Source organism: Chionomys nivalis, chromosome 16 (genome assembly GCF_950005125.1).
Source record: "Chionomys nivalis chromosome 16, mChiNiv1.1, whole genome shotgun sequence".
NCBI lineage: Eukaryota > Metazoa > Chordata > Mammalia > Rodentia > Cricetidae > Chionomys > Chionomys nivalis.
In genome coordinates this window covers 15,408,516-15,428,758 of record NC_080101.1, presented here as the reverse complement: position 1 = coordinate 15,428,758, position 20,243 = coordinate 15,408,516, and the positions used below count along the sequence as shown (strand labels likewise).

Here is a 20,243-nt window from a genome sequence, read left to right as displayed (position 1 = left end):
GTGGCGCCCTTTTGCCTGGGACTTTGGCCTAAAAGCCGAAGATTGCCCCAAAAGCCAAGAAAATCCCCATGGAGACCTCTCTCTGAAAACCATGTCAATAGTTTTTGATAGCATGGCCCAGGATGGGATTCTTCTTTCCAGTAGTGCAGCCCAAGAAGACACTGGCTGCCCCGGTAGTCCCAAGGAGCGGCCTCTTTTGAACTTGACCTGTTTGCATTTTTAGTAGTGCCAGGTTTTGAAACAGAGATGGGCTGGCTCTCCCTTCAGCCACCCAAGCCTGCATCTGGGTTTCTTTGTAATCCTGAGAGATTTCCTTTATGCCCAAAGTTCTGAAAGGCGACCCCATCTGGCCTGCTGTCAAGCATGAAAATTGTCTTTTTGTCCTCGCTGAGTTACACAAAGAAAGTGGGAAGGTGGGGAAGATGACCTTTTTTTTTTTTTTAAATGCCTGAAAATGAATGGCTATAATTCTTTCCCTGCCCCCACCACATTTTGTACTATTTTGGGGCACCAGACATTTTTCTTTTTTTCTGGGTCAGTGTACAATGTTCAGCCTTTGCAGTGGAAAAAGGAATGACTACTAAGAGGCTTAGGAGAGACCAGGGGTGTAGCTCAGTTGTAGAGCGATTGGCTGACAGTCTGTGTTCAGCCTCTAGCACTCAGGGTCGTGAAGACCTTGGAAGGAAACGGTACGGAAGCATGAGAGTGCAGTTACCTTGCGGAGACCACTTCTTGTCTACGTGTTAGTCATATCCATCGCTGTGACAGATACCCAATTTAAGGGGACGGAAGACATGTTTTGGCTGATGGTTTCAGTCTGTGGTCAGACTGTCCCTTTGTTGTGGGCCTGCGGTGAACATGAACATCGTGAGAGCAGGATCCTGTGGCAGGGCAAATGTCACGATGGCTTGAGCACGCCCCAGGTCCTTCCTCCAGTTAGAGCCTACTTTCCACTCACTCCATTGGGACCTTGAACCAGTCAGTGATGGTTTGATCCATGGATGAAGACAGAGCCTTCATTATCCAAGTCCTTCCCCAGAACCCCATCTCTGGAGGGACTGGATTGTTCACTTTTCTCTTTGCTGTGACAGAAGAGCCAAGAGAAGTGCAAGGGACGATGACTTGTGTGCTAGTCAGCATTTAAGAAAGGATACGCTTCACAAAGATAGCACGGCATGGCCGGAGCAGGGGGCTGCTGCTTAGTTCCATCATCTCTGAGGTCACAAAGCAGGGGACTCGAATGCTGGTACTCTGCTTGTCTTATTTCATTCCCTTTGGATCCAGTCTGGGGTCCTAGTTTATAGGATGGTGCTACCTCCATTCACCACGGCTCGTCCCTCCTTCCAATGTACGCCCAGAACTGTGTCTCTTAGGAGACTTCAAAAGTCTCCTAAAACTGGCAATGAGGGTTGGCCGTCACAGGACCAAGCCTATAACAATGGGACAAAAGCGTTTTGGAGGCAAGTTCACACAGAGACCATAGTAGATCGGGGACAGCGCATCATTGAAGGGGCTGGTCTTCACCTTCTCAGTGCTCAATCATGCCTTTGAAGAAGCAAGCCTCTGCTGCCGTCAGCAGTGCATGTCGATGCGCTTGGCTTCCAGTCATCCAGCAGTGAGCTGCACAATTCTGGGTGTACAAGATGGGGGGTGCCCTCTTATTTTAAACTTTTATATAGTTTTTGTTTGTTTTGTTTTTTAATGAGGTTGACCTTGAACCTGCTGTTTAATCAAGGGTGAACTGATGATTAGTCTTCTTGCGGTTTACCAAGTACTGGATTCTAGGCACGTGCCACCATGACTAACTTAAATAGCAATTTTTATTTATTTATTTTTATATTTTGTTATTAACTTGTAATTATCCTATACTTTGTGACTATTTCCTTTTTTTTCCTTTTTTTGGAACATATCAAAGCATTTTTATTTTTTTTAATTAATTTATTTCTTTATTAAAGATTTCTGCCTCCTCCCCGCCACCACCTCCCATTTCCCTCCCCCTCCCCCATTCAAGTCCCCCTCCCTCGTCAGCCCTAAGAGCAATCAGGGTTCCCTGCCCTGTGGGAGGTCCAAGGACCACCCACCTCCATCCCGGTCTAGTAAGGTGAGCATCCAAACTGCCTAGGCTTCCACAAAGCAATCTGGTGGGAATGCAGTCAAGTTGTAGCGCTTTTATCTAGTATGTGGGAGGCCCTGGGTTCAACTCCTGTACCTTCAGTTTGGATGGATGATAGATGATGGATAGGTAGGTTGGTAGGTAGGTAGATAGATGTTATAAGGAGGATGGATGGATGGATGGATGGATGGATGGATGGATGGATAGATAGATAGATAGACAGACAGATATAGATATTAGATAGCAGGCTGCTAAAAACATTCTAATGCAATACAACCTAAAGAGACACTACACTACTTTGCTTCTTCCAGGCTGAGGAAGGACAGTAGGGATACCAATCAGAATCTGTTTTCAGTGATGAAAACACTGTTTCTGTAAGAGAAGAAAACTTCGTGTGTACACACAGCAAAACACTGCAGCTCACAACACACACACGCCCCTGGTCGGAATTGAGGCATTTCAGGTATTTGTGCTGTATGACGTGGCGTGGCACGCAGTGCAAAGTGCACACGCACTGTGTTCCGACCCACGGCTGCAGTGAGGTTGTGTGACGCAACAAAGTGCGTGCACTGCCAGAAGCAGCTCTGCTTCATCACCAACTTTTGATTTTGTATTAACTTCCGGTCATCACGCATTCGCGTTTGCTGAATTCTTCATGCCCTCCACATTCAGTTACATGAGCTCAAATGGAGTTGTGACCCATACTTTAAGAATCTGTGCTCAAGCCAGGCAGTAGCAGTGCGCACCTTTTATCCCAGCACTCAGGAGGCAGAGGCAGGAGGATCTCTGAGTTGTAGTCTAGGGTGAGTTCCAGGACGGCCAGGGCTACCCAGAGAAACCCTGTCTCAAAAAACAAAGAGAATCTGTTACTCTACTAAAATCCCTAATACCTAAGGGGCAGGCAGTCCAGTTCCTGGCAGGATGTAATCACCTGAATCTTGATTCCTGTCAAGGGTTAATTGCTTCCATTTGGAAGGCAATCTTGGTTGTAAAGGCTTCCTGTTCTTGGAATAAATACCTTACTCTTAAGGTGCCTTTAGCTTTGAAGGGGGACAACAGAGGTGAGGCAGATTAAATCTCTTGGCATGGCCAGTTTTTCTAGACACCCTTCGGTGGTTAAGGTGTCTGTATGCAGAGTTAAACAGGAATCTGCACAGAGGAGGTCAGATGCAATGTGAAGGCAGGCATGCCAATTTTCACTGTTTTCTGTTGTCTGTCGGACATCCACTGGATGTGAGAAGCATGTGGAAGCAACCTCCAGGTCTCCCTTCCCGCCAGGACGCCTCTGATTCTGCTGTAGGACTTAGCCCTGCGTTCCGTTCCACCTAGATCTCTTTTCTATTTGGCAGTGACCTTGATGGAAATGGATGCTTGCTGGCCCGTGGCTAGTACGTGGCAGTGGTGGTTTTTGTTGTTTGTTTTGTAACTTCAGTTGTTTGTTGAGAGTCTATGTGTCAGCTGCTGGGGACTCAGCCAGATCATTCCCACCCTTAAGGGCCGACCTTCCTACTCACTGGCGGAAAGACTTTTTGGTTCAGGATGGCGGTTTCATCATAAACATGAACAGGAAGGCGATTGATATTTTCTTCTTATTCACAGCAGGAATGATGTAATAAAGAAGGAACTGCACTGTGTCAGCCTCTTTTAATAGAATTGGAGAATTTTCAGACTGGCTAAGGAGCAGCTTGGTCCCAGACCTTGGTTGGTTCTTCTGAGAAGCAGAATGAGATTACTGGTGTCACTGTTTGGCTGGTGGTTGTGGTTTGGAGATCGGGATTAATTTCTTTTAACAGTTCTGACAACTGGGCAGTGGTGGCTCACACCTTTAATGCCAGCACTCGGAACGCAGAGGCAGGTGGATGTCTTAGTTTGACGCCAGCCTGGTCTACAGAGTGAGCTCCAGGATCGCCAGAGCTACATAGAGAAACCCCACCTTGAAAAACAAAATAAAAGTTCGAGGCCAGCCTGGTCTACAAGAGCTAGTTCCGGGATAGGCACCAAAGCTACAGAGAAACCCTGTCTCGAAAAACCAAAATAAAATAAAATAAAAATAAAATAAAATAAAAACCAAACCATCCGGGGCTGGAGAGATGGCTCAGCGGTTAAGAGCATTGCCTGCTCTTCCAAAAGTCCTGAGTACAATTCCCAGCAACCACATGGTGACTCACAACCATCTGTAATGAGGCCTGCAGGAAGAATACTGTATACATAATGAACAAATAAATAAATATTAAAAAAATAAAAAACAACCAACCAAGCCATGTTCTGAATGCAATCTGACTCACAAAGCGAGGGCACTTTTAAACTTTTTAATTATTCATTCACTGAATAAAAACTGAGCGGTGGTAATAAATAGCCACCCACATCTATGAATCTACAAAAAAAAAAAAAAACAATGTGTTACACGCTTTTAGAGGATGAATTTTTGGGCACATGAATTGTATCCCGATTCTGTTAGAAAAGGTGCATTAGCTGAGCTGGCGAGCCGGCCAGCAGATAAAGAATGCGTGCCCCGCAAGCCTGTAGTCCTGAATTCAATCCCTGGAACCCACACGGAAGTCAAGGCGAGAACCAACTCCACACATGTCCTCTAACCTCTACGCACACTCCATGGCATGCGTGCCTATGCACATGCAGAAAATAATAGATTTTTAATTTATTATTTTATTTTATTTGGATTTTTTTAAAAAGTAATTTATTTATTTTTATTTTATGTCCATTGGTGGTTTGCCTGCGTGTCTGTCTGTGTGAGAGTGTTAGACCTAGGTCCTCTGGAAGTGCTCTTAACCACGGAGTCATCTCTCCAGCCCCATTATTATTATTATTGAGACAGGGTTTCTCTGTGTAGCCCAGGCTGTCCTGGAACTCACTCTGTAGACCAGGTTGGCCTCGAACTCCTAGAGATCTGCCTGCCTCTGCCTCCCAAGTGCTAGGATTAATGGTGTGCACCACCATGCTCAGCTAAAAAGAAGGTGCTTTTTTAATATACTGATTTTTGTTACCAAAAAAAAAAATCTAGCCAGGCAGTGGTGGCGCACGCCTTTAATCCCAGCACTAGGGAGGCAGAGGCAGACGGATCTCTGTAAATTCGAGACCAGCCTGGTCTACAAGAGCTAGTTCCAGGACAGGCTCCAAAACCACAGAGAAACCCTGTCTCGAAAAACCAAAAAAAAAAAAAAATTTAAATCTTAACCTAAAATAATTCCCCCCTTTTCTTCTTAAAAAAAACAAAACTATACTAAATCCTCTGCATGGTGTTATTTAATATGCAAACTGTGTTATTATATATAAATTATTTTTAACTTTCTTTTAAAAATGATTTTTAAATTTTTTTCCCCACTTTTTTATTCATTCAGCAGGAGTGGGGCAAGTGTTACATCAAACTTGCAGAGGTCAAAGGACAACTTACAGGGGTCATTCCTGGGTTCCAGACTAGGGCGAGATATTCCCCTAGGGACAGTGGTGAGCTGTCTGTCACGTGGGTGAGTCCAGGCCCCCTGAAAGAACAGCCAATGTTTTTAACCACTGAGACTTTGCTTTAGCACATCATTTTCCTAATTTTTGATGATTAAAAAAAAAAAATCCCAGCTTCCTATTGCAACCCAGAGACCAGGCTTAAAAATCAGCTGCCTGTCGTCACTACCAAAGACTTGTGCCCAGTTTTGTTCCCATGGTAAAGAAGAAGCCTGTGCCGGTCTGAAAATGATGAATGCATTAGCTAATGCTGTAAGTAGCGCAAGGCTGATGTTTTCCATCTGAATCCACCGTACTGGAGCCGTCGTTAGCCTTGGCCTCTGCTCTCCCAGCCTCCACCGTAGGATTTGCTCTGTGATTTCCTTTCACTGATATGTGGTCCTTAGGAGGGAAAAACTGCTTTCCCCGGAGCAGCGAAACTGCTGTCAGGAAAATCTACTCAAGTTTTGAGGCTTCTATGAACGAGATGTTTTTTTTCTGAGCATCCTGGGCGCCCAGGGGAGGAAACAGTAAGGTGATATGATATCAGCCTTCTTTCCCGAAGATGAACCTTAGCAGGTCTCCCTTCCTCCAGTTGCCCAGACAGCACACCAGGCCTTCTCCTAGCAGCTGGCTGGCATTACATCATCGGCTGGCATTGATGTTTAAGGAACAGGTCTGCCCCTGGGAGCTGCAGTGCGAGCACACACTATAACGGAATCTCATTTGCTGTGCATTGGTGTTTCCAGAAAATAAGAGCTGAAGAATAAGACATGGTCGGATAGGACCAGCACTCGGGACTTCCCGTCTAAAGCTGGTGTGCTGTCAGGCTGCTCAGACGGACAGGAACCTTAGTTGTTCTGCACAGTTGTGATGGACAGGACTTGTAACTCGTGCTCATTTCTTGTGAGGAGGGGCAAAGCCAGTTGCAAATAGCATTTGGTTTCCTCCCTTCCCTTCTCTTCCTCCTGCTGAGCCATGCAATTGAGTTCTGAAAGCGGAAGGCTGGAGGGTTGCTGAGGGAGGGAAGAAGGGATGAGACGGTGGGCTGAGAGAATAATTTAAATCCCACATGTGTATATATGTATGTGTATATACATACAGACTACATATAGAACATTTGTGTGTGTATACAGGGGCGTTGGTGGTCAGACTCGTGGCCTTGTGCAAGCTGGGCAAGCATTTTAGACTAAGATATACCCAGCCCTGTGGAGATATATTTTAGTCTTATGCACTTCATTTGGTAAGATACTGGGGGTGCGGGGCTGAGGAGATGACTCAGTGGCTAAGAGCACTGAGCACTCTTCTAGAGGACCTGCGTTCAGTTCATAGCACCTACATGGCGGCTTTTAACCATCTACACCTACAATCCTAGCTAGGGGATCCAGTGTCCTCTTCCGGTTCCTATTGGTACCAGGCATGCATGTGATACCCAGACATACCTGCAGGCAGGCAAAATACCCATACATATAACTTTTTTTTTCTCATTTTAAAAGACAGGGTTTCCCTGTGTAGCAGGGGCTGTCCTGGAACTCACTCTATAGACCAGGCTGGCCTTGAACTCAAGATCCACTTGCCTCTGCCTCCCAAGTGCTGGGATTAAAGGTTTGCACCACAACCCAGCTATAATAAAATATATACTTTTTAAAGGTATTAAGAACTGAGTGGTAGAGTTTTTTTTGTTTTTGTTTTTTTTTTTTTGCTTTTTTCGAGACAGGGTTTCTCTGTGGTTTTGGAGCCTGTCCTGGAACTAGCTCTTGTAGACCAGGCTGGTCTCGAACTCACAGAGATCCGCCTGCCTCTGCCTCCCAAGTGCTGGGATTAAAGGCGTGCGCCACCACCGCCTGGCAGTGAGTGGTAGAGTTATTTAGCAAACAACTTCAGGCCTTCTGTTTGTGTGTGTGTGTGTGTGTGTCTGTCTGTCTGTCTGTCTGTCTGTTTGTATGGAGCCCAGAGGGCACAGAGGACAATCTCATTACTGTCACTAATTTTTGTGTTTGCACAGAGTCTCTCACTGCCTGGAGATTGACAAGTAGAACAGTCTGGCTGGCCTGAAAATCCCAGTGAACTCCCTACCTCAGCCTTCTCAGAACTGGGTCATAATCCCACACCACCAAGCCCAGCTGACTGTATGGTGTGTGTGTGTGTGTGTGTGTGTGTGTGTGTGAATTCTGGGGATCAAACTCAGGTTTTTTGTGCTCACAGGCATTAGCTGCCTGATCTGTTATCTGGGCCCAACCTTGGGTGTTTGGTAAATTTGATTTACCAGTGGCTGGAACTTGGACCTCAGCTCTCACTAAGGCTTGAAAGGGCAGGATGATGGGTGTCACTAGACCAAGGAAAAGATGGACTCCTCTTGCTGCTATCCTTTTTACACAGTGGCAGAGACCTGTACAGCAGCCCTCGGCCCTCCAGTGGTTTTATGGGTGTGTGGAATTATGGTCTTAAAGTCCTTGGACCGCTATCTCTTAAATTAGGCCCAAGGGCAGCACTGGGTACTTCCAGGGTCTAGGGCAATCAAAGTAGGTGCTAAATTCCTGTTCCTACTGGGTTCTTGAGGCTAGGAAATGCAAGACCATGAGCATCTATTGAGGGCCTTCCTGCTTCTGGATGAAGGCTGATGCCATCCTGTAGTAAGACAGCAAGTGTGTAAGGGGAAACTGACTTTTTACATGAAAGCTGCCTGGCCCTTTGATAACCCAGAAGGGAACTCTAGTGACCTCATCAGCCTCCATTGTCATTCCAACCAGAGTGCCCAGCTATGACCCCCAGAACATGTGAGGTTTGCGTGCCACCCCAAAGCAGGGGCGCCTACTGAATTCCTCCCAGATTCTAGCTTGTCATGTGGCCACACATTTCAACTCTTCCTTTTTTTTTTTTTTTTTTTTTTTAAGGGCAAGTCATTATATTTTGAATCCAGACAAATCTCAAATTACAATCTGTCTAGTTTTTGTTGTTGTTGGGGCTTTCAGTATTTACCGCCAAACATACTGAGATTTGAGTTGAAACTGTTCCAGACTTGGTATTGTCGGATTGGTCCCACAGCACACAAGTCGCCCTGTCCCTAAGTGCAGCTCTCAGCTGAGTTCTACGTAAACATTCCTGCTGAAAACAATCCAGGTGACTTAACAATGATCTTTATTTAGCCCCACGGAGGCCTCTCCTTGTCCAGCCCTGAAGGATGGTTTCAATGGTTGGTCTAAGCCCTTGGTTTATCAGCTCCAATGGCCTGGAAACCCCTTAGACCCAAATATTTGGGATGAGCAGAGCGAGCTTAGGAATTCCAAGAAGGCAGAATCAAGATAGCCAACTGCCAAAGCTCACAGACGTGGAATGGAATGAATTTCAAAACCCAACTCTTCTGCTTGGCCGGAATGCGCATCCAGCCTGCCTTATTGGAGACAGGTGTACCTGGTAAATGTGTGTTGCCCTTACATTTTGCTTCTTGGTGTATCTCTGTGGACAGTAAGGGCAATAAACCTCACTGTCTTCAAAGTGTTGACTCTCTCTGGGACCACAGAAATTCAACTTTGTCTTGTGTGTCTGAGACTGTATTGAGTCTGTCTTTTATAGTCTGAGGAATTCTTTCATGATCATGACATCATTGCCTCTTAGCTTATATACTATGTCATACAGCAGAGCTGTTTTATAAGGGAAACTGGTAGATGGAGCCAGGCTTTGATAGCTTCCAGACCATACATCCAGGCAGGCTCTCGATACCTGGCAGCCGGATGGTTTTTAGAAGAATCTGTCTTGGGGACTAATAAATTAGAGGCTTAAATACCTAAGTATGCTGCATCTTCTTTTAGCTTAGAGAAGGCCACTGGGTTAATGACACAGGGAAAGAGCACATAGAACTGATTTGTGGCAGAGTCATGCCTGAGGCATCTCTGCAACATGGCACAGCATCCAATTAGAGCTGCGGAATGCTTGCTGTATTACTACTCAAAATTGGGTTGCTTTCAGGCAGGGTCATGCATGTCTGTAATTCCAACAGCTGCAGGTGGAGGCTGGAGACAGAGTGGGAGCCAGTCTTGGCCATGCAACTTCTGCCACCCACAACACTAATTGGGTTGCCTTGTTGACCTCACTTAATACGTGAATAAACTTCAGGGTACTTAGTGGAAGCTATATATCTTTTTAACATTATCTTTGTTTGTATCCTTGTGTGAGATATGTGTATTGGTGTTGGGGGGAGGGGACGCTGCCTCGTGTACCATGGCATATGTGTGGAGGTCAGAGGACAACTTTGTGGAGTTGGTTCTGCCCTTCAACTTCTATGTGGGTTCCAGGGATTGAACTCAGGCCAATCGGCATTTGCCAGAAGCTCTATCATTTCCCAAAGTACTGGTCAGGTTTTAATATTAACTGTTGTAATTTAAAAAGTGGTGCGAGAAGCCTGGCGGTGGTGGCGCACGCCTTTAATCCCAGCACTCGGGAGGCAGAGGCAGGTGGATCTCTGGGAGTTTGAGGCCAGCCTGGTCTACAAGAGCTAATTTCGGGACAGGCACCAAAGCTACAGAGAAACTCTGTCTCGAACCCCCCCCCCCAAAAAAAAAGTGGCGCGAGAAAGATGCCATGCGTGGAGTTAGGTTTTTGTTTGTTTATTTTTGTTTTGTTTTGTTTTAGGGGAAGGGAAAGGGGGAGAAGGAGACTGACCCCTGGGAACAGGAGCAGCAGAAGAAAAGAGAGAGTCCAGGGGTGAGGGGATAGGGGTAGGGGAGAGAGAGAGACAGGCAGAGAAGCAGAGAAAGAGAGAAAAGAATAGCAAGAGAGAGAGAGACGGGAGGTGGGCAAGGCCCACCTTTTTTTTGTTGTTGTTTGTTTTTTGAGACAGGGTTTCTCTGTAGCTTTGGAGCCTGTCCTGGAACTAACTCTTGTAGACCAGGTTGGCCTCGGAACTCACAGAGATCCGCCTGCCTCTGCCTCCTGAGTGCTGGGATTAAAGGCATGCACCACCACTGCCTGGCAAGGCCTACCTTTTATAAGGAAGCCATAGTAGTGAATGTGCACAGGAGGTACTCTTAGTGGCTGTAGCTGAGGATGTAGCCTGTTAGGACACCAAGGGCAGGCCAGTACAGATGCCTGAATCCTAACACCAGCATCAAATGAGGGCTGGACATGATGGCACACACCCTTAACTCCAAAACTGGGGAGGCGGATGCAGGTGGAGCTCTGTGAGTTCAGACCAGCTGAGGCTAAGGCAACATAATGAGACCCTATCTTCTTTATGTTGTTTAAACAGGGTCTCACTTTCTAGCCCTGGCTGTCCTAGAACTCACTATGTAGACCAAGCTGCCCTACAACCCACAGAGATCCATCCTGCCTCTGTTTTCTGTGTGCTGGAATTAAAGGTATGTCCCACAGCCCCAGAAGTGAGACCTGTTCTTATTTTTTATTTGTTTTTGGTTTTTCAAAACAGGGTTTCTCTGTGTAACAGCTCTAACTATCCTGAAACTTAGCTCTGTAGACCAGGCTAACCTCGAACTCACAGAGATCAGCCTGTCTCTGTCTCCCAAGTACTGGGATTAAAGGCGTGCGCCACCACTGCCCGGTTCCATCACTGTCTTAGAGTCATTTTTTATTTGTTGCTGTTCCACAGATTTATCTATCTGCCTATCTATCTATCTATCTATCTATCTATCTATCTATCTATCTATCTATCTATCTATCTATCTATCAATCATCTATCTACCTAGAGACAGAGTCTAATGTATCCCAGGCTCAGTCAAACTCGCTATGTACCTGAAGATGGCTTTAAACTTCTGATATAGGTCCTGCTTCTACCTATAGACTTGAGTCACTAAGCGTGGTTAATCTGTGCCGGGGCAAAAAACCAGGCCTTTGTATATACAAGGCAAGCACTCTACCAACTGAGCTATATTCCAACCCTTTCGAAATCATTTTAGAATGAAATATGCTATAGGAAGCGTTTGTTGATCAAGCAAGCAGTCCAGACACATAATCCCAAATCCCCACCCAAGCGTTGTTCTGCATTCTATGATTATAGACACCGTGATATGACCCAACAGCTTTAAGTGTTTGAGCAACTATCAAGTGGTTGCCTCTGTATAATTTACCCCTGACGAGTGTTAGCTTCCTGGCAAACATGAGGTAGTCTGGTTTGGAGGAGGAAAACGGGTCCAGCACCTTGTCTTCTGTGATCCCACCTTGTTGGGATGATCCAGGGTGTCTATAAAGTTAGAGCCTCATCCCTACCAATGACATCCATCTGTGACTATAGCCTGGGAGATGAGAGCCGGAGGCCAGATGTGCAGAGAGAGCTTTTATCCTGGGAAAAGTAGCTTTGGGAGTGGAAGAATGGTGCTGGCCTCAGTGGGAAGGACTGAACCTCTCTCTAATCGCTTTAGGGCTGATGCCACTATTGCTGGGGCTTGTGGAAGGCTGCAAGGAATGAGACAAAGGAAGGGTCCCTTGCTAACTGTATGCACGGAGGAGAATGCCATTAGGGATAGAGTGGAAATGGGTGCTTAGTGTTCCTTCTGAGCCAGAGCAATTCCTACATGGCAGGCGTGTTGAGAACACCTATGCTTATCCCAAGAACAGCAGTTTCCTAGGAGGAAGGCGGGGGGGGGGGGGGGGGGGGGGGGAGTGCCTGCTGTGAATGATCTGAGAGGTCTGAAGGACAAAGACTCTGTTGCTCTCTGTGTGTGCAAGCACTTGGATACCATGTGCACACACACGCACCCACCAACTAACTCCCCAGGAATTGGATCTCCAGTCCGGTTCTCAAGTAAATGGTTTGTTTGTTAAAAGGAGACCTGCTGTCTCGAATAGGAAACACTCAGCTCCAGCAATTAGCCCTGAGGGTGAGTGACCCCCCCCCCCCAGTGTCTCTCCCAGTGTTTTGAAGTGCAGGGGTTTCCTAATGGAAAGTAAATCATCAATTAACCCTAGGCTAGGGTAAACTGAAAATAGACTTCTCAAGGAAGGAATTATCTCTAAATTGTGAGCCCTGATTGACATTATCTGGGGACATATTCTTCTGTAGGGACTTAATCCCCATCCAAGCCGGCTGATAACAAAGACGTGAAAACATTCTAGTGACTTGGCTTAAAAGTGGGTTTAGAAAGGCTCTTGACCCTTGGAGTCTGCCGTAAAGACCAAAGTTTTCTTTCTTTTTTTTTTTTAATTTATTTATTAAAGATTTCTGCCTCCTCCTTGCCATTGCCTCCCATTTCCCTCCCCCTCCCCCAGGTTAACTCCCCCTCCCTCAGCAGCCCGAAGAGCAGTCAGGGTTCCCTACCTTGTGGGAAGTCCAAGGACCTCCCACCTCCTTCCAGAAGACCAAAGTTTTCTTTCAAAATAAGCAGCCATTTAATTTCCCTTAAAAATATTAGTTATAGGGGCTGGAGAGATGGCTCAGTGGTTAAGAGCATTGCCTGCTCTGCCAAAGGTCCTGAGTTCAATTCCCAGCAACCACATGGTGGCTCACAGCCATCTGTAATGAGGTCTGGTGCCCTCTTCTGGCCTGCAGGCATACACACAGACAGAATATTGTATACATAATAAATAAATAAATAAATATTTAAAAAAAATAGTAGTTATAATTCTATTAAATTGTTAGGTTTAAAATTTTCCTTTAAGAAGAAAGCTGTCTATTTTGTGATGGCATTTTGAAATAAAACTTTTATTAGTTAAACACATTGCAAATGAGGTGTATGTGTGTTTAAGATCTGCAAGTTAAATGAGTAAAATGGTTTTTGTTGTGGTTTGTCTTTGCTCCTAGGAGCCTGGGAGTCATGGCAGGTATGAAATGCTGGTGTTTAGGAAGTGCCTTGTTGAGCTGGGACTTCACTGCAATAATGCATTCAAATCATTTTAAGGCAGTCTTTCCCCATATGTCTGTGCAGAGATAGATCCGATTACCTGGATCCTGTGTCCCTATTAACCTCTCAGAGGTTTCGGAAGCCATGACCCATCGTGTTGCATGAGTGCAGAGCTCTGGTTTTGAGTGGTGAGCGTGTGTTTTGGAGACAGTGCAGGCTACCACACAATGACGTGGATGCATCTGACATCACTGGGTGGTCTATTTTAAATGCTTACAATAGCAACTAGGTTGCGCTGTATTGCACCACAGTTTTATTTATTTATATTTAAAATGATTTATTTTTATCTTATGTGCATGGGTGTTTTGCTTGCATGCATGTCTGTGTGAGGGTGTCAGATTCTCTGGAGCTGGAGTTACTGACAGTTGTGAGCGGCCATGTGGGTGCTGGAAATTGAACTCATGTCCCCTGGAAGAGCAGCCAGAGCACTTAACCACTGGGCCATCTTTCCAGCCCTGCACCAGTTTTGTTTTGTTTTTTAAGTATATAAAAATTATACCCCCACCCAATTTTTTTCCCTCGACAGTCATGCAGACTTTAGTGTGCAGTACTAGGAGAGAAATCTAACATGGAGTGTATCTTTGATGGGGACTTAAAAATGATCCTTTAAATACCAACTAGTAATTGGAGTAATTGACCTGCCATTTGAAAGATTGCAGAATATCATCAGAACTTCAGAAACCTCCAGAGGTCAAAGGTTATGGTCAGGCTGGGGGATTTCAGGCCTTCAAGGAAACACAAAGTCTGGAAGAGGCCTCCTTAGTCCTAGAGGACAGTGGACCAGAGTGACAGCCCCAACCATGACTGATAGAAACATTTGCAGAAGATAACTCTATCCACAGGGACCATCTGCCCTAACCTGGCAGACTCTAGAAAGACCTGCAGGCTGTGGTGAAGCAGATGCTCTAACACAGGGAAGTGGGATTGACCACTTCTCCTGAGCGGAGGGGAGGGGCTCACACAGCAGTGGGAGGGGCCAGAGAGAGGACCACTCAGGAAAGGCGGTAAAAGGGGGTGGCGTTTTATTTAGGTTTGGTTTGAGTATATGTTTAAAGAGAAAAAGAAAACAATACGATATGATCTAGAAATTCCATTTCTGGACACGCGGCTAAGGTACAGAAGGAGCCTCAGTGTTCTCAGCAATAGCATCCGTAACAGCAGGACCAGCCAACCTAAATGTCCCTTTACGGGTGAATAGAGAAAGGTGGTGTCACGTACTGCGTGTTCTCACTCACAGGCGAATATAAAAACTCACCCAAGTGCAGGAAAGCAGCAGTTACAGCGGAGTCCCATGGGGTTTGAGGTGGGGAATTCCGAATGCAAAGTTGGCCCATCACCCATCTCTGAAAAGTAAATTTACATTTTTTTTTTTTTTTTTTTTTTGGTTTTTCGAGACAGGGTTTCTCTGTAGCTTTGGTGCCCGTCCCGGAACTAGCTCTTGTAGACCAGGCTGGCCTCGAACTCCCAGAGATCCGCCTGCCTGTGCCTCCCGAGTGCTGGGATTAAAGGCGTGTGCCACCACTGCCCGGTCAGTAAATTTACTTTTGACAGGGGGTGCCGGCCTGTAAGTTCAGCTGTTTGGGAGGGAGAATGAGGGGGAGATGGTGAGTTGCAGACATATGTGGGCTATATAGTCTGGGTTATTTAGCAATACCCTGTCTGCCAATGAAAATTATAAAATGGGCTGTGGGCCGGGCGCTGGTGGCACACACCTTTAATCACAGCACTTGGGAGGCAGAGGCAGGAGGAGCTCTGTGAGTCTGAGGCCTGTTGGGTCTACAGAGCAAATCCCAGAACAGGCAGAGAAACCCTGCCTCAAACAACAACAACAACAACAAGACTGTGGTTGTAGCTCAGAAGCTCTAGGTTTGGTCTGCAGAACACGCAAGCACACAAACACACACAGGCATGTGCACATGCACACATGCACGCACACACATGAGTAAAAAAAAGAAAAAAGAAAATCCCAAGTTGAGTCAGTGTAAGGCAGGAAGCAACGTCAAAGCAACATTCAGCTGCAGAAACATTTTTGGTCCCTACAGCTACCCAGCATCTCACAGCTTGAACTGTTTGTAGGTTGTGTTCCCGAGACACCAAGCCCCTGCTACCCTGGCCACAGCAATTTCCTGATCTTAGATCCCCCCAACCCCCCACCATCCCTGTCCTGTCTGTTTGGGGAGAGGTCCATATCCGGAATGGCCTGGCTGTTCCAAGATCTGTAGCTATTGTACTGGAACCTGTGTACAAGACAAACAGACATTCTTGGGAGGGGCTCCTACACTATCTGGAGAATTCTAAGCGCTCAGCTGGAGGAAACTCACCTAGAGTGTCCCGGATGTTGAGAATGCCAGGCATCCTGAGGGTTGGGTGGCCAGCACTTTTCTCATAGCTGAGGCGCAGTAAAGGGTGTCCTGTTGTTTGTGTGCAGGGTGTACTGCAGCCTGAGAGAGCAGTTTTCTCCTTCTGCTGCTCCTAGGGATGCAACCAAGGTCATCAAGTTTGGCTCCAGGTGCCTTTACCTGCTGAGCTATTTTGTTGGCTTTCTAGTTTGTTCTTTATTCTTTGTTTTTGAGACAAGGTTTCCCAATGTCTCAAAACTCAGAATTCACTATGGAGACCAGGCTGGTCTTGAACGCACAGACATCCTTGCCTCCATAAGTCTTTTTGTTTAAAGGTTTATTTTTATGAATATTTTGCCTGTGTGTATGAGTGTGCACCATGCACAGGCCTGGTGTCCACAGTATCGGATTCAGACAGTTGTGAGCCCCCATATGGGTGTTGAGAACTGAACCCCAGTCCTGGGCAAGAGCAGAAAGTGCTCTTAACCCATTTCTCCTGCCCCCTCCAGTTTCTTCCTTATCAAGCCATGACTTACCATGTGTTGTGGGGCAGCAGACAGAGGGGTGCCAACATACATCTCTCCCTAGCAGACTCTGGAGAGCACACAGAGCTTGGTTTAGTTCTGCTCTGCCTGAACTTGCTTTGTGTCTTTGGGTAAAGTACTTGAGCTCTGAGCTTTAGTGTCTTTATCTGTGAGTTGGGGATTAGCATACCTTACCTAGCTGCTAGAATATAAGACCGTGCTTGTCAAAGGCTAGCAGATTGCCCACACAGTGCAGGCATTAGGCTAATAACTGTTCCATTATTCCTATCTGTACCATTTGTTTTCTGTAATGCCAACACCCCTGCCCCACACATATACATACATGCATGCACGCATGCATGCACACACACACATTCATGGTGGGTGGTGGTATTAATTCTAGGGACCATTTAGTGTGTACAGTTGTTCTGTGTCGATGGAGCACTGCTTTCTGGACTCCCACATAGGATTTGCCTACCTTATTAAATCTCTTTAGAATATTTCTAATTTTTTGTGTCACCCCCAATATTTCTAATTTCTAATACCCGACAAGCTGTGAATGCTGTGTAACGAGATGGTCTAATGTGTTGTTTTAGGGAATAACACGTGGGAAGAGTCTGCACCTGTTTGGTCCCAGCCCAGCGTTCTGGTGTTTTTCCAGTTATGCTTGGTTGAAGCCATTTACAGGGAACCTAGACCGATGTTGGGCTGACCGTAGATGGTGAAGGAGAAACGGGATCCAGTAGCCAGTCCTGCTTGTTAGATGAGCTTCAGGTTCAGGTTGCCCCAGTTTCTACTTTTACATGTAAAAGAGTTAGCGGCTGAAGGCCCTGAGCCAGGTTGTCTTACCTCCCTCTTCACTATTCTTTCAGCCAAAGCCTTTGGACAAAAAAAATTCTCTGAACCTAACTGGGCTGGGTGGAACAAGCCTGTGATCCCAGCTGCTCAGGTGGTCGAAGGTCATAAATTCAAGGCCAGCCTGGGCAACTTAGTGACACTTTGTCTCAAAAATAAAAAAGTAGAGTGGGCTATAGTTCAGTTGTAAAACACGTGCCTAAGCCGGGCGGTGGTGGCGCACGCCTTTAATCCCAGCACTTGGGAGGCAGAGGCAGGCGGATCTCTGTGAGTTCGAGATCAACCTGGTGTACAAGAGCTAGTTCCAGGACAGGCTCCAAAACCACAGAGAAACCCTGTCTCGAAAAACCAAAAAAAAAAAAAAAAAAAAAAAAAAAACACGTGCCTATTGTTCATGAGGCCTTAGATTTAGTTCCTAGTACAACTACGTGATAGATAGATAATAAAAAAGAAAGATAGATCAATGATAGATGTTAGAAAGATAGATGATAGAATGAAGGAAAGAAAGATACATACATACATACATCATATATACATACAGACATACATACATACAGCTCTCTGAACTTCACTTTCTTGAGCCATAAAGTAGTTACAAGAGTATCAGCCTGGTATGGTGGCATATACCTTTAATCCTGGGATTTGCAAGGCAGAGGCAGGTCATTGTCTGTGAGTTTGAGGCCAGCCTGGTTTGCAAAGAGCAGTGGTTCTCAGTCTGTGGGTTGAGATCCTTGGGAGAGGGTCGCATATCAAATATTTTGCATATCAGATATTTACACTATGATTTATAAAAGTAGCAAATTACAGTTATGAAGCAGCAACAAAATAATTTTATGGTTGGAGGTCACCACAACATGAACTGTGTTAAAGGGGTCACGGTATTAGGAAGGTTGAGAACCACTGACATAAAAAGTTCCAGGCCAGCTAGGGCTCCACAGTGTGATTTTTTTTTTTTTCTCAAGGCAGGGTTTCTCCGTAGCTTTTTGGTTCCTGTCCTGGAACTAGCTCTTGTAGACCTGGCTGGCCTCGAACTCACAGAGATCCGCCTGTCTCTGCCTCACCGCCCGGCCACAGTGTGATCTTAAGTAAAATAATACATTTTAAGCTGAGTGGTTATGGTGCACACCTTTTATCCCAGTACTCAGGAAGCAGAGGCATGTGGATTTCTGAGTTTGAGACCAGCCTGGTCTACAGATCAAGTTCCAGGACAATCAGGGCTACATAGATAAACCCTGTTTCCATAAACAAACAAACAAACAAAATGAAGTACATTTTTAAAAATGCAGCCTTCACAGGCTTGTTTTAAGGAACTGATGTGATTATGTGTGAAAATCTCATCTGATACCTGGTGTGTCACAGATAATAAGGGTTCTGATCACCCACTCACCAGCCTTGGCTAACACCTCTGTGGACTCTGGGCTATTACATCTCTTCTCCAGTTTGACAGGGGATCCCACCCCCACCTCCTATCGCCAGCTTCTGTACACACTGGCTTCTTCGTTCAGCTGTATCACGCAGGCTTCTGCTCCAGTTAGGAAGTTAGGCTTTGGGAGGCCTGCAGTGGTAGCCGTCTGAAGAAGGCCTGTTTCTCGTGTATTCCTTTGCTCTTTCTGGCTTTAAAGCGCTGCGGGAAGACCAGGAGGCAACTCATGCTTGAGGACCTCATTGTGAGGGCCTGGCCTTTCCTAGTCATGAGCCCTTAGCTCATCCTCGAGGTGACCTTATAAGGTCGGCACGTTCACTTCCCATTCCTGCTCTGACAAGCCACGGCAGTCGCGGTGACTTCCAGCAATGCCAGGGTATGTGCTGCTAGCCCAGGAGGAAACGAAGCCTGGCCGGTGCTCCTGGCGGCTCTGAGGGGAATCTGTTCCCCCATCCCAACTATTGACCGCTGTGGCTGAGTGCTCTTGGCTTGTAGATGCCTGACTCAGGAGTCAGCCTCCGTTTTCCCGTGGATCCCCCCTCTTATGTCACTGTGTCATCTCTTCTTACAAAGGCGACTCTTTGTGATAAGAGCCACCTTCATCCAATATGACCTCATAGTAGCACGCTACGTCTGCAGAGACCCTGTTTCCATATAAGGTGATGATCTGGAATTCTAGTTGGATATGGATTTGGGGAAACATGATTCAGCTTTCAACTGTCATTCTTCTAAAATGTGTATTCGTGTGTGTGTGTGTGAGAGAGAGAGAGAGAGGGGGTGGGGGAGGAGAGAACCCATTCCATGGTGAGTACTCAGGTCAGAGCACAGATGTCAGGAGTTGGTCCTCTTCTTGCATCTTGAGTTCTAGGGATCAAGCTCAGGTTGTTAAGCGATCGAGGACCTCATAGCCCCAAACCACGCAGTCTGAAGCCCATTTAGCAGAGGAGGATCCACCCACCAAGGAGCATATGCTTTGTGTAGGTTTCACACCCTCGGCGGGAGATACCAGAGATTCAAGCAGTGCCCTTCTCTCCTCCAGACTCCCCACTGCATCGTCTCACCTCCAATACATACTGGACCACGATGACGAGGTCGTCAGCAGCATGTGGCCCAGATCAAAGAGACTTGAGCGGGTGAACAGGATGAAGCAGATGCTAAACCAGCTGGCACAGTGACCCTTTTCTTGATGGTTTTCAGATATCACCCAGTTTCCACAGTCAGTTTGACCCTTTGGCTCTTACCTATAGTGCTTGACTGCAGTGATCCCATGGCCAGGCTTGGCAGAGAGGTAGCCTACAAACCAAAGCAGGGTCAGGGGGGCTGGAGAGATGGCTCAGCGGTCAAGGGCACTGCCTGCTTTTCCAGGGGACCTGGGATCCCCAGCACCCACATGGTAACTCACAACTGTCTGTAACTCCAGTTCCAGGAGATCCAACACCCTCACACAGATGTACATGCAGGCAAAACACCAATGCATATAAAATGTAAATAGATCATAAAAACCAAAATGGCAAAAAACCAAACAACAACAAAAGCAAAGCAGACAGGGTTAGGTTCTGCAGGCATTAAGAAAGCAAAGGCAAGAAGGACCAGGATGCTTTACATAGCTGTCTCCAGGACTCCCTACTGATCCTCTGCCTCTGGTTGTCACACAGACCTGCCTTCCTTCTGCAGAGGTTCCTTCCT

General features: G+C 46.3%; 1 protein-coding gene across 6 annotated transcripts in view; it reads left to right on the top strand.

Annotated features, from left to right (window-relative positions):
* Palm2akap2 (PALM2 and AKAP2 fusion) overlaps positions 1-20,243 on the top strand; it is a 409,534-nt gene that overhangs the window by 340,216 nt on the left and 49,075 nt on the right. The window lies entirely within an intron of this gene.